The sequence below is a fragment of the Ranitomeya imitator genome, chromosome 1, assembly GCF_032444005.1.
Source record: "Ranitomeya imitator isolate aRanImi1 chromosome 1, aRanImi1.pri, whole genome shotgun sequence".
Lineage (NCBI taxonomy): Eukaryota > Metazoa > Chordata > Amphibia > Anura > Dendrobatidae > Ranitomeya > Ranitomeya imitator.
In genome coordinates, this window is record NC_091282.1 from 885,422,800 (window position 1) to 885,433,067 (window position 10,268).

Here is a 10,268-nt window from a genome sequence, read left to right on the forward strand (position 1 = left end):
CTGCTGGAGGGCCGGTTGGCGTCTCTTGAGCGTGCAACCTCGGCGGTGGATGTTACCGCAATAGCTGTTCAGGCTGCTAGCATGGTTGCAGCAGCTTTACCCACTGCCACCTCTGTTCCAACCCTGTCTCACCTCCCTTTGCCTGAGAGATACTCAGGGGACAGTAAGTCCTGTAGGGGTTTCGTGAGCCAGTATGGTATACACCTCGAGCTCCTGGCTGCACGTTTTCCCACTGAGCGGGCAAAGGTGGGATTCATAATCTCTTTCTTGTCGGACAGAGCGTTGGAGTGGGCTACGCCGTTGTGGGAGCGCAATGATCATGTGGTGCGGAGTGTTCCTCAGTTTCTGGACACTCTGAAACAGGTCTTTTTAGGACCTCAAGTCACCCATGATACAGCGCTCCAACTGCTGGCTTTGACTCAGGGTTCAACCATGGTCAGCCATTTTGCTGTTCAATTCCAGACTTTAGCATCTGAGTTGGAATGGCTAGATAAAACCCTCATTCCCATATTTTGGAGGGGGCTGGCTGACCATGTGAAGGACGCTTTGGCTACTAGGGAGATTCCCGCCACACTGGAGGAGCTCATAGCTGTATCAACTCGCATAGACCTTTGTTTTCATGAGTGAAGGTTGGAGCGAGCCCAGTGTAGGCAGAGATTTCGACTGCCTCCCACCTTCGCCAGACCTTTGGAATCTCCAGTCCAGGCGTTCGAGTCACATGAGGCCACAGAAGTGACACAAGCGGGATCCAAGTTCTAGTCCGCTCATGCAAATAAGGTCTGTCATGTTTGCCGGCAGTCAGGACATCTTGCCTCCAAGTGTCCTCAGCGGTCGGGGAAACGTCAGCGTCTAGTGGCAGTTGGAGGAGGTACACTAGACACGGCGACGTTTGCCTCAAAGTTGTCCTTCAAGGGGACAATTACCATTGGCCCATCCGCTCTTATGGTAGAGCTATGCATATACCCTGGGGCAGAGGGTAATTTTATGTAATCCGCTTTCGCCCAGCATCACGCAATACCTCTAGTGATGCTCGCCAAGCCAGTAACCGTTCGAGTGGTAAATGGGTCGACACTACCCTCACAGATTACCCACCAAACCATTCCTATCACGCTTTCTGTGTCTCCATCACATCAGGAGATTATCTCCCTATTAGTCATTCCTGAGGGAATTGATGAGGTCCTGTTGGGGATACCATGGCTACGCTATCATTCTCCTCATATAGAGTGGTCGTCTGGGAGAATTTGGGGATGGAGTAAATCCTGCGAGGGTAGATGTCAGAGGGAGTGCGTTCAGGTTGCTACAACACAGGTACCCGCAGATCTTTCCTCTCTCCCCAAGCACTATTGGCCCTATGCAGACATGTTCTCCAAAAGGGCTGTGGATACCCTTCCGCCTCACCGCCCCTATGACTGTCCTATTGATCTCTTGCCTGGTGCTGAGCCTCCCCGGGGTTGAGTCTATCCGTTACCTCTCCCGGAGACGGAGGCAATGTCCCAGTACATCCAAGAGAATCTCACAAGAGGATTCATTAGGAAGTCAGTGTCACCTGCACGGGCTGGGTTCTTCTTTGTACAGAAGAAGACTGGAGACTTACGTCCATGCATAGACTACAGGGGTCTTAACACCATCACCGTTAAGAACAAGTACCCATTACCCCTGATATCTGAGCTTTTTGATAGGCTACGGGGAGCAAGGGTATTTACAAAATTAGATCTGCGGGGTGCTTACAACCTGATTCACATCCATGAGGGGGACGAATGGAAGACGGCTTTTAACACAAGGGATGGGCACTATGAATATCTGGTGATGCCCTTCGGGCTTTGTAATGCTCTAGCCGTTTTCCAAGACTTTGTGATCGACATTTTCCGGGATATGCTCACCACCTCGGTCGTTGTCTATCTGGATGATATTCTCATCTATTCTCCAGATATTGGCTCCCATCGGAGAGATGTTCGCAAAGTCTTCGACCTGTTACGGGCAAACTCCCTCTACGCCAAGTTGGAGAAGTGTGTGTTTGAGCAGGAGTCCTTGCCTTTCCTTGTATATACTGTATCATCTCTGTCCAAGGTTTGGCTATGGATCCTGCCAAGCTACAGGCTGTGATGGACTGGCAGGAACCCCATTCACTTAAAGCGGTGCAGCGCTTTATGTGGTTAATTAACTACTATCGTCAGTTCATCCCACACTTCTCAACTTTGGTAGCTCCCTTGGTTACCCACACCATGAAGGGAGCAAATCCCAAGTTGTGGTCCGAGGAGGTTTCCAAGGCCTTTCTCTCGATTAAGTCACACTTCGCTAGCGCTCCCATCCTACATCGCCCCGATGTAGATAAGTCATTTGTCATGGAGGTGGATGCCTCATCCGTTGGTGCTGGAGCAGTCCTATTCCAAAAGGATGCTCAAGGTCGGAAGCATCCTTGCTTCTTCTTCTCCAAGACCTTCACACCAGCGGAGAGGAATTATTCCATCCGGGACAGGGAGTTGCTAGCCATGAAGTTGGCTTTTTCAGAGTGGAGACACCTCTCGGAGGGAGCTCGCTTTCCCTTCCAAGTGTTCACTGACCACAAGAACTTGGTATATTTACAGACGGCCCAGCGGCTGAATTCTCGCCAGGCTAGATGGTCCCTGTTCTTCTCCTGGTTCCATTTTACTCTCCATTTTCTCTCTGGGGAGAAGAACATTCGTGACGACGCTCTCTCCCGCTCCATAGTGTCATCTGAGGAGGAGGAGGAGCCTCGGCTCATTGTCCCTTCCGAGAGCCTGAGAACTGTGGCTCCGGTTTCGCTAGAGTCCGTGCCCCCGGGCAAGACTTTTGTACCAGCGAATTTGCGACCGGAGGTTCTCTCTTGGGCTCACTCGTCCAGAGTGGGTGGACATTTTGGGACCAAGAGGACATCTGAGCTTTAGGCGAGGACGTACTGGTGGTCGCATATGGCCAGTGACGTCCAGAACTATATTCGGACGTGTGTCTCCTGCGCCCAGAATCGGTCTCCGCGACAACGGCCTGCTGGGTTACTTTACCCCATGCCGATGGCAGACAGGCCCTGGGAGATGGTCGGGATGGACTTCGTGGTGGGCTTACCCAAGTCTCGTAGCTGCACCATTATCTGGGTAGTCACCGATCATTTTTCCAAGATGGTGCATTTGGTGTCGCTTCCACGGTTACCTTCTGCACGGGTCTTGGCGGCGTTGTTCATAAAACATATTTTCCGCTTACACGGAATGCCTGATAAAATTGTCAGCGACCGGGGTCCCCAGTTTGCGTCTCGGTTTTGGAGAGAGCTCTGCCATTTACTCAGCATAGAGTTGAATCTCTCCTCTGCATATCATCCCGAGATGAATGGGTTGGTAGAAAGAACCAACCAGACTCTGGTGACATACTTGCGACATTTTGTCTCTGCTAGGCAGGATGACTGGGCATCTTTGATACCTTGGGTGGAATTTGCATTGAACAACGCCATAGCCGATTCCACTGGTCAGACTCCTTTTCTCCATCATTATGGCCAACGTCCGTGTGTCCCTGTGCCCATGCCCGTGTCATCCACCGATTCTAGGGTGGCAGACTGGGCGGTGGAGGCATGTAACATCTGGGACCGCACTCAGGATGCCATCCGGGCCTCCAAAGAGAGAATGAGGGTTTTGGCTGATACACACCTGCGCCCCGCTTCGACCTTTGCTCCTGGCGACTTAATGTGGCTCTCCGCCCGTAACATCAGGCTGCGAGTTGAGTCCACTAAGTTTGTGCCTAACTACAGTGGCCCGTTCAAGGTTCTGGAACAGGTCAACCCTGTCGTCTACCGTTTGGCTATTCCTCCATGCCTTGGTATCACAGATACTTTTCACGTTTCCCTCTTAAAGCCCATTCATTTGTCCCGGTTTTCTGAGTCATCTGCCGGGACATCGGGATCATCCACGGATAAGTTTGAGGTGAATGCTATCATGGGGTGCAAGGTGGTATGTGGCAAGAAATTTTATCTGGTGGACTGAAAGGGTCACGGCCCAGAGAATAGAACCTGAGAGCCTGTGGAGCACATTCGGTCTCCGCTGCTCATTGCAGCTTTTGAGCGTAGCGAGGCTCAAGGAGGGGGGGTAATGTTAGGAGTCCAGTTTCCTCTGCTGCACAGGGGGAATCTCGATCCGTGTCTGCTGCAGTCTCCCATTCTGCATCAGCCACAGTGCAGCCTGCTCAGCGGAGACGTCGCTCCCAGCGTCTCACTGGGACTGATACTGAGCAGAGGGTTGCTACTGCCTCTCCAGGCTCTGCTATTGTACCCTGCACTGATCTGCGGCGAGCAGGCTTTTCTGGGACTAAGTCCTGCTGTGCACAAACTGAGCATGCCCAGGGCAAGATCTCTCAGTGGAGATTTAGGGTCACATGCTCAGGTTCTGCAGCAACTCCATTGGTCCTTCTTTGAAGGCCCTGTACGTGCTGCAACTATTTAAGGCTCGCATGGCCGCACGGCCATGCGCTAGTATCAAATGTATTTTGGCTTATGCCAGTGGATACTATACCACTCCGTTCTTATGTGGTGTGAAGGTGTTAGCATTGGGACTGTACACTCAGGCAGGCAGCTGGAGTCAGTGGGGGCAATTAGCCTAGTTAGGGTATTAGTTATTGTGTACAGCGCGACTCTGTGAGGCAACAGAGTTCGCTACCAGTTCACACGGGGTGAAGCCTAACCCACGTGTGAGCTCAGAGTCCATCCGCCATTACTTAGCAGCAGATATCTCTGCACGGTGGACCCCGGGCTGCGAACGCATCTTATAGCTACCTACCTATTACTTGGTGCGTTCCGCTAGCCCTAACAACTTATTAACTCAAGTATAAGCTGGGTATGCATTTTCCCCCCATCCCTATCCTGGTATGCATGGCTCCTTATCCCCATCCTTGTATGCATGGCTCCTTATCCCCATCCTTGTCTGCATGGCACCTTATCCCCCATCCTTGTCTGCATGGCTCTTCATTTCTCTCATTGTATGCGTGGCCCCCTCATGTATATCCTTGTTTCATTGAGAAAAGCCTAAAACAACCAAAAACATCCTTCTTACCGTCCTTGAGGACCATCGCAGCATCTTGTTCCGGGGCCAGCAGCTCCTGCGGGTGAGTGATCACGTGTCCCGGCTTATTAAGGTAGTAAATATTCACTCCACTCCATGCCTATGGGAGTTTAGAGAGGTGAATATTCTTAAAGCTTAAGTAGTGTGCACCCGTGATAACCCGGCAGCTGCTGGAAGCCGGCGGCTGCGGCTGATACTGTGCGTGCTATAAGAAAAATTAATATTCACTGCCAGTACAGTAAATACTCATTTCTCTATAGCAGCAGCCACAGGAGTTAGCTGCTGCTCCGCCGCTCCCCCTCCCTCACCATCTTCTGGGACAATGACTCGAGTATAAGTCGAGAGGGGGCACTTTCAGCACAAAAAAAAATCTGAAATCTTGGTTTAAACTTGAGTATATATGGTAAGTACTTGGATAAGAATACAGTAATTAGCTTCTAATTTAATTTATTTTCCTTCTATGATGGAATCACTGAGTGAGTGGACAAGGAAATGCAGTAGATATAGTATATCTCGACTTAAGCAAATCATTTGATAAAGTATCCCATACTCACCTTGCAAAATACACCTTGAGTGTCAGAACGCGTGAGTCCTCCTTCCTCTACCTGGCTGCATCGCTGCTCATAGGGCCAGGGGGTGACGACAGTGGACTGGTTAGGGTGAAGTATTATAATTACCTGGTGTTGGATATCCACCTGTTTACCCTTGTTTAGACATTCATACTTGAAGTCTAGGAAGTTAGTCTGGGAACCTAATACTATAGTGAAGGATCCAGGTCTACCATATTTGCTATGTACATTATTATAAAAACTTTTTTAATCATTGTTGTTACCATATAGGCCCTATGTATTATATGTATTTGAGATCACATGACACTAGCAGCTTATAAGCTTGATGCAAATTTTTGTATAGCCAGGAGATGAATATACATATATGTATATCTTTATTGAATACTGCATTTAAATATTGGATCTATTATGCATGTTCCATTTGGAATGTTTTTAGATTATTTTAATTGTGTGTAGTGTTTTTGGTGTGGAAATAAAATATTTTGTATTTTGTCTAAATTTTGGTGGTGATCCTATTCTTTATGCATGTACCTTTTCTCTTTAATGTCTATGGTATCCCATATTTACCTTATCAAAAAAATGACCAAGTATGGGATTGACAACGCTAAGGCTAGGTGGATTCATAACTCGCTTAGTGATCGTACTAAAAGAATGGTGATAAATGGTTGCACATAGAATTGGAAGAGTGTTTCAAGTGGGGTGTCACAAGTCCCTGTCCTGGCCCCAGTGGTGTTCAACATTTTTATTAATGATCTAGGTAAGGTAGCTGAAGGTAAACAAATCAAATTTGCAGATGATGCAAAGGTTGGATGGATAGATAACACTGGAGAAGACAGACAAAGCATTCAGAAGGATCTAGATAAGCTTGAAAAATGGACAGTGACTAACAGGATGGCAGTTAGCAAGAGAAATGCAAAATTCTACATCTGGGTAAGAAAAATGAAAATTACAATTACAGAATGGGAGAACTAATAGAACTAAGCAACAACACGTGTGAACAAGACTTTGGTATACTAGTAGATCACAGACTGCACATGAGTCAACAGTGTGATGCAGCAGCAAAAGCAGTAAACGCAGTTCTAGGATGTATTAAAAGAAGCATAGAGTCTGGATCACGTGAAGTAATTTTCCCCTCTACTCCTCCTTGGTCCAGAATCATCTGGAATACTGTGTCCAGTTCTGGGCACCACATTTTAAAAAAGACATTGAAAAACTGGAGCAAGTTCAGAGAAGAGCTACCTGGATGTTGAGCGGACTATAAAGTATGTCCTACAAGAAACGGTTAAAGGGAACCTGTCACCCCGTTTTTTCAGATTGAGATATTAATACTGTTAAATAGGGCCTGCGCTGTGCATTACAATAGTGTATGTAGTGTACCCTGATTCCCCACCTATGCTGAGAAATACATTACCAAAGTCGCCATTTTCGCCTGTCAATCAGGCTGGTCTGGTCAGGTGGGCGTGGTGACATCGCTCTTTTCTTCCCCAGCTTTCCGTTGGTGGCGTAGTGGTGTGCGCATGTCGCAGTGACGAATCCACTGCGCGCACGTGAAGAAGCAGCGCGCGATCTGCGCTATTACCCCCTGTCATAAGTGGGGGCGGCCATCTTATGCGAAGATGGCCGCCCCCACCGATGACAGGGGGTAATAGCGCAGATCGCGCGCTGCTTCTTAACGTGCGCACAGTGGATTCGTCACTGCGACATGCGCACACCACTACCCCACCAACGGAAAGCTGGGGAAGAAAAGAGCGATGTCACCACGCCCACCTGACCAGACCAGCCTGATTGACAGGCGAAAACGGCGACTTTGGTAATGTATTTCTCAGCATAGGTGGGGAATCAGGGTACACTACATACACTATTGTAACGCAGAGCGCAGGCCCTATTTAACAGTATTTATATCTCAATCTGAAAAAACGGGGTGACAGGTTCCCTTTAAAGGATCTGGCAAACTCTAACATTCTATGATTCTATAAAATATGTATGATGATGGTTCAGCCTTCAAAACCGGGAGGACACATGAAGGTGGGAGAGCAAGATCATTATTTTGAAGTAGCTGGCCAATTGTGGAAGTTTTGAAGATTCAGGAATCTCCTGTCTCTCATAGGCCTCAATATCTACAATTATAAACATGTAGTTACAGTCAACTAATACCAATAGTACTGCAGAAATATACTGTTCATAATTGACCCTGATGTCATTCCCATCCAAAGCCCAGATGCAGTTGGGAAACTGACTCTTCAGGCAAGAACCACATGCTTGCAAGAACCATGATGCTTCGGCATCACAACAGAGTGGATTCTGTATCATATCTTGGCACGTGTTCCTGAAAATTCCAGATATTGTTGACTTGCCCATTTGGAATTCCAAATGAAGGGCCGAAAATGATAGACCGGTAGATAGGAAACTATTTGAAAAAGGTAACAATGCATAATTAACCCCTTAGTGACAGAGCCAATTTGGTACTTAATGACCGAGCCAATTTTTGCAATTCAGACCACTGTCACTTTATGAGGTTATAACTCTGGAACGCTTCAACGGATCCCGCTGACTCTGAGACTGTTTTTTCATGACATATTGTACTTCATGTTAGTGGTAACATTTCTTCAATATTACTTGCGATTATTTATGAAAAAAACGGAAATATGGCGAAAATTTTTAAAATTTTGCAATTTTCAAACTTTGTATTTTTATGCCCTTAAATCAGAGAGATATGTCACAAAAAATAGATAATAAATAACATTTCCCACATGTCTACTTTACATCAGCACAATTTTGGAAACAAAATTTTTTTTTGTTAGGGAGTTATAAGGGTTAAAAGTTGACCAGCAATTTCTCATTTTTACAACACCATTTTTTTTTAGGGACCACATCACATTTGAAGTCATTTTGAGGGGTCAATATGATAGAAAATGATGAAGTGTGACACCATTCTAAAAACTACACCCCTCAAGGTTCTCAAAACCACATTCAAGAAGTTTATTAACCCTTTATGTGCTTCACAGGAACTGAAACAATGTGGAAGGAAAAAATGAACATTTAACTTTTTTTTGCAAACATCTTAATTCAGAACCATTTTTTTTATTTTCACATGTGTAAAAACAGAAATGTAACCATAAGTTTTATTATGCAATGTCTCCTGAATACGCCAATACCCCATATGTGGGGGTAAACCACTTTTTGGACGCACTGCAGAACTTAGAAGTGAAGGAGCGCCGTTTGACTTTTTCAATGCAGAATTGGCTGGAATTGAGATGGGACGCCATGTCACGTTTAGAGAGCCCCTGATGTGCCTAAACAGTGGAAACTCCCCACAAGTGACACCATTTTGGAAACTAGACCCCTTAAGAAACTTATCTAGATGTGTGGTGAGCACTTTGAACCCCCAAGTGCTTCACAGAAGTTTATAACGTAGAGCCGTGAAAATAAAAAATCACTTTTGTTTACACAAAAATGATCTTTTCGCCCACAAATTCTTATTTTCACAAGGGTAACAGGAGAAATTAGACCACAAAAGTTGTTGTGCGATTTCTCCTGAATACGTCGATACCCCATATGTGAGGGTAAACCACTGTTTGGGTGCACCGCAGAGCTTGGAAGTGAAGGAGCGCCGTTTTACTTTTTCAATGTAGAATTGGCTGGAATTGAGATTGGACGCCATGTCGTGTTTGGAGAGCCCCTGATGTGCCTAAACAGTAGAAACCCCCCACAAGTGACACCATTTTGGAAACTAGACCCATTAAGGAACTTATCTAGATGTGTGGTGAGCACTTTGAACCCCCATGTGCTTCACAGAAGTTTATAACGTAGAGCCCTGAAAAAAAAAATTGCATTTTTTCTACAAAAATGATATTTTTGCCCACAAATTTTAATTTTCACAAGGGTAACAGGAGAAATTAGACCACAAAAGTTGTTGTGCAATTTCTCGTGAGTACGTCGATACCCAATATGTGGGGATAAACCACTGTTTGGGCGCACCGCAGAGCTTGGAAGAGAAGGAGTGCCGTTTTACTTTTTCAATGTAGAATTGGCTGGAATTGAGATTGGACGCCATGTCGTGTTTGGAGAGCCCCTGATGTGCCTAAACAGTGGAAACCCCCCACAAGTGACACCATTTTGGAAACTAGACCCATTAAGGAACTTATCTAGATGTGTGGTGAGCACTTTGAACCCCCATGTGCTTCACAGAAGTTTATAACGCAGAGCCGTGAAAAAAAAATCGCATTTTTTCTACAAATATGATCTTTTTGCCCACAAATTTTTATTTTCACAAGGGTAACAGGAGAAATTAGACAACTAAAGTTGTTGTGCAATTTCTCCTGAGAACGTCGATACCCAATATATGGGGGTAAACCACTGTTTGGGCGCACCGCAGAGCTTGGAAGAGAAAGAGTGCCGTTTTACTTTTTCAATGTAGAATTGGCTGGAATTAAGATTGGATGCCATGTCGCGTTTGGAGAGCCCCTGATGTGCCTAAACAGTAGAAATCCCCCACAAGTGAACCCATTTTGGAAACTAGACCCCCCCATGGAACTTATCTAGATGTGTGGTGAGAACTTTGAATGCCCAAGTGCTTTACAGAAGTTTATAATGCAGAGTCGTGAAAATAAAAAATATTTTTTTTTTCCACAAAAAAGATTTT